Here is a 5,000-nt window from a genome sequence, read left to right as displayed (position 1 = left end):
GGATGGCAGTGTATTTTCCGTCTCACTGTGCCCTGGTCGAGTGGTTTCGTCCACGCAGTCTTCTGTTCTGAAGCCAACCTTCACGTGCAAAGGTAGACTCACTCTAGTTTACTTGCCAAAAGGTATGAAAGCTGACCGGTAGAGGGTAAGAAGTAGGCGCCAGATGAGAATCAATGCCGTGGGAGCTCAGTCAAATTTCTATAAAAAATCTACTTACGCGCATTCTTCTCAACATCATTTTTTCTGTTATCCAAAATTTCCTCCGCTCTCACTGCATCCGGGCTGCATTAGGTTACGTGGGGAGTAAAAAGCATGCAATAAGGCAAGGAAAAGGAGAAAATAAAAAAGGGGAAACAATAAATGATCGCATCATCATTTTCTTACAATCTGACAGTAACACTTGAGCGCAACGATATCTCAGTTAACGCCATTTGTGATGTACTATGGTAAGGATGACCAAGGTTCGGATCTAAATCAAGGCGCTGGTAAACGTGGGTCGTTTGAAAAGTTTTCAATACCAGTAACACATATCTGAAGAAAAAAAAACAGAAACAAAAAAATCTTGGGATTCAGGTCCTGCCTCTTAAATAGCATACAGCGTGGAGAGGTAAACCCATGCAATATCATACTTTTTAAACCCTTGCAATATCATACTTTTTAAACACTTGCAATATCATACTTTTTAAACACTTGCAATATCATACTTTTTAAACCATTGATTGAATTTCATTTTAGGGAAATTCAGTAAATTATGTTCCTCTTTATCCTATTTCATTTTTGCTTTTTTTTGTTGTTTACAATGAATGCGAAAACGACCTTGAAACCAATGAAACAGACACGGAAGTGAACAAACAAACAAAAACAAGCAAAAATATGCTGTGCTTTCCATTTTCTTACCCTTTGGTGGTGACGATATCTCTACAATAGAAATCAAAGCATGGATCTGGGCCACTGAGGAATAGAAGTTGACATCATTTTATGTTTGACATGTGTATGAAAATATATTGAACTGGTTGATTTCTTTAATATTTTTGACGTGATATCGGTTGCAGAGAAATAGTTTCGTTTTCGAATCGTCTGTTATCTACTTTCAGAATTTATATCAACGATAGCAAACTGCATTAAAGAAGAAAACGAAACAGTAAGTTAAATGATAGTATGACATACAAAGTATTTTAGCTGGGCAAAGTCAATTCTAAGTACTAAAAGAAAACCACATCTCCTAATTGTTTTGTACATATTTTACGTCCCTATCGACACCATTTAGTTCATATATGAGATGGGCTTCGACCGTGCCTGTCAGAGCCAACCCGGGCTGAGAGGAAAACAAAAATACATATTTATACATTTGGTTTGAGTAATAAGAATTTCAGTAGAAAGTGACTTTAAGAAATGAGAATTTTTTTAGAACGACTAAATAAGTCGTATCTTCAATATTACCTCTCTTAGAGCACTGAAATTGAATAGCTTTATAATCTTGACCTCCCCCAGTAGTTCCAAGACCTGGCGCTCTATTGCCTTTGCCTCCCAGACAATGTTTATGCTACACGAAACTATTTTGGAGACATATTTGCATTAGACGCAGTTGCCCTTTAGATACTGTCAGAATGTTAATAATATTGCTCTCACATCTTTCCACATCTGCTGTGCTGATATTTGTAATGTTCAACAACAGTGAAACCTTAACACACTTAAGACGATCCACTCAAATAAATGGTCGCCTTTATGCACAAGGGGGCTATCACGAAAAATGCTGTCTTGAGATAATCGTAGGTAAAGTTTTAGACCCTTGTTCAGTTTATTTAAAAGACAAGGAAAGTTTTCTCGAAAACTTAACAAATTTACACACCAATGAAACCAATCTTCTCCTATAGGTAGGGCAATGCCCAATTTTGGTGTAGGTCAAGATTGCTAGAAACACTCGAATTCTGGGTTAGCCATCTTATCCTTAAAAGTGACCAGTTATAGTAAGGTGAAGATTGCAGGAAACACCCCAATTCTGGGTTAGCCCGCTTGTCCTTAAAAGCGACCAAATAAAAACTTACTTGATAATCAGTTCTTCTCCTTCCGCACACTCTGGTGGGTTATCGGGGCAGCCCTGTCATGTAGAAAAGAAACGAGGATGTTACAGTACAGACGGTCCAAAAGTTCATGGTAAAGTTTTCAACAAGTGTAAGAGAAAAAGAACAAAAACAACAACCCAAAATGGTTGGATTTGACTACCGAGTTGGGAAGTCTTTTGTGTCAAGACGTGATGGAATCAGGCACTCGTCAGTTTTGGAGCAAGTAGAGTCACTGGTATCATCTTAAAGCTTGTTCATTTGACTTGCTTTTAATTTTTTTTAAATGACCTTTTATCTTGAATACAAGTCGAGTTATTTTCGAATGAAGGAGGTGGGTTTCACTTGGTTTCAGATGTAAAATTAGTGAGAAAATGGCTGCCAAAGATTAGTAATTTCCTTAGCTTGAGAGTCAGTGGAAACTGAAAAGTTACAAAATTATATTTTGTGCCTTTACACAACGTCTTTCAGTAAAATCCACACAGAAATGTGATCTTTAATGGGTATAAAAGGTGTTGAGACCCCAAAAAAAAATCACAAAGCTGCAGAAAAATGCCAGTTTCATAACGTTGATTATTTTGACAGGAGCCTGATTTGACTCCACTACCTCTCATTTATTTGTTATCTCTGTATGCCTGTGGGATGTTGCACCCCACGCAGCCAATGCAGGCCTAGATAGGCCAGGACGTGGAGATAGATAGATAGATAGATAGATAGATAGATAGATAGATAGATAGATAGATAGAGAAAACAAGGGGAGGAGAAAACGGAAAAAAATACCATACTTTGAAGCTAAGAAACGATTTTTCAATAAACAAAATCATGAAATGGCCTGAGCTTGGTATAACTACATGTCCTACTTACATTTTCACATCTGTATGAAAGGCAGCCTCGGTCGTCCACTCTGTGAAAAAGAGGAGTTAAACCGTTGTTCAAACATTATATTGCTGTTATAGCTTTTGGGAGGTGATCAGATTTTCGTGGCATACGATATCTATACTACGTATAAGTAAATATCATTTTATATTGTGTATATATAATTTATATATATATATATATATATATATATATATATATATATATATAATATATTATATATTAAAATATATTTATTATATATACACACACACACACATATATATATATATGTATATATATAGATAGATAGATAGATAGATAGATAGATAGATAGATAGATAGATAGATAGATAGATAGATATATAATATTATATTATAGAAATACATGCTTACTTCTATAAAGTTAAAATAGCTGTATTTTTTTTTCAAGCAAGCCTACATACTTTTTTCGACTACTGATCATTCTGAAATAGTACTATGTAATAATATAATAATATTGTCTTAGTTCCTTGCACTTTAAAAGTCGAAAAAGAGGCACACGAGTGTTTATTATTTCTAATCTTGTTCTAACTAATTTGTTTAATACAGCATCCATAATTTTCAATTCTTTTTTTTTTTTTTTTTTTTTTACAGAAAATAAGAAAGTAGGATCTTGAGAAACCTAGAATATAACACCAAACACAAACATTAAAATTTAACGAAAAAAATATTAGAATCTATCATAATTAATGCAAATTTTCTTACTCCGTCATCAGATCCCCAAACAAGCATTGAGGCGGGTTTCCAGCATCGCAACCGATTAGAATACAATCGTACTCTGGGCAGGGGTCGTCATTACTGTGATGGTAGAATGTTGATGATGTCAATGTACATGGCAATGTTCATTAATGACTTTCTCTGTCATTCTAAATATGTACTGCTAGTACATAAAAGTTATAATAATGAAATAGAATTATTAATTAAAGAGATAAAATAAAAATGATAATGATGATGAAAAAATGATAATGATGATGAAAAAATGATAATAATGATGAAAAAGTGATAATGATGATGATGATGATGATGATGATGATAATAATAATAATAATAATAGCATTTGTATAGCGGATGTCCCCACTCGAAAGCAAGCTCTATGTGCTTTACACTACATTATTACTCCAGCAGACCATAGAATACTCTGAAACATTCTCAGCTTCCCGGGAAGCATACAGTGCAAGCAGCTGGTTAAGCGCTCAAACACTAACAAACTGACAAGATCTTTCACTGTCTATAGCCGAGTACCCATTTTCACCTGGGTGAAGTGGGGAAAATTCGTGTAAACTGTCTTTCCCAAGGACACAACGTCGGGCCGGCGGCTCGTACCCCCCAACCTGCAACCCCACGATTACGAGTCCGGTAGCCTAACCACTAGACTACCGACGCCACTGTACTTGGAAACATGCCTTTTAGTGATAACTCTCGCTTTGTGAGAAAACACAAATTAGGTCTCTCTGTGACAAGTTGGCCTTAAAGGGGGGGGGGGGGTTTACACCTGGAGGCTATCTCGCTTATTACTGGACCGAATATTACCAAATTTCACACATATAACAAGCATAGTAAGGAGTCCTAAGATCTGCAATCAAATTTGAGAAAAAAAAATTGTTTCCATGGATACGCCGCCATATTGGATTTTATTGATATGTCTTACGTAATGAATATCGCACTTATCGCAAATGGAAATTGATTGGGTTTTTTTGCATGCGTGTTTACAAACATTAGATCTAAAAACTTGTCTGTTGTTTTTTTCCTAATCGAATTAGAAACTTTTTAATGAATTTTTTCCTGAGGTAGCTTTCAAGTTTGCGAAAAATCCGTGAAAATCCACACTCCAGACACCACCAACAAAAATCTATTGCATATATCAAAAATTCAACAGACGAATATTTAGTATTACCTCTTCTCTTTATTTTGTGAAAATCTCATGAAGATTGAATGAAAAATGGTGTAGTTATTCAAAAAAGTATAGAGGAAAGTCGCATTTTGAGAAAACAGCCGATAAAAAAAAAATACTGACTTTATGAGGAAATGGCGGGTACATGCCCG

This window comes from Aplysia californica, unplaced genomic scaffold (assembly GCF_000002075.1).
Source record: "Aplysia californica isolate F4 #8 unplaced genomic scaffold, AplCal3.0 scaffold00263, whole genome shotgun sequence".
NCBI lineage: Eukaryota > Metazoa > Mollusca > Gastropoda > Aplysiida > Aplysiidae > Aplysia > Aplysia californica.
The sequence above is the reverse complement of the archived record's forward strand: the minus strand, read 5'-3'. Positions refer to the sequence as shown.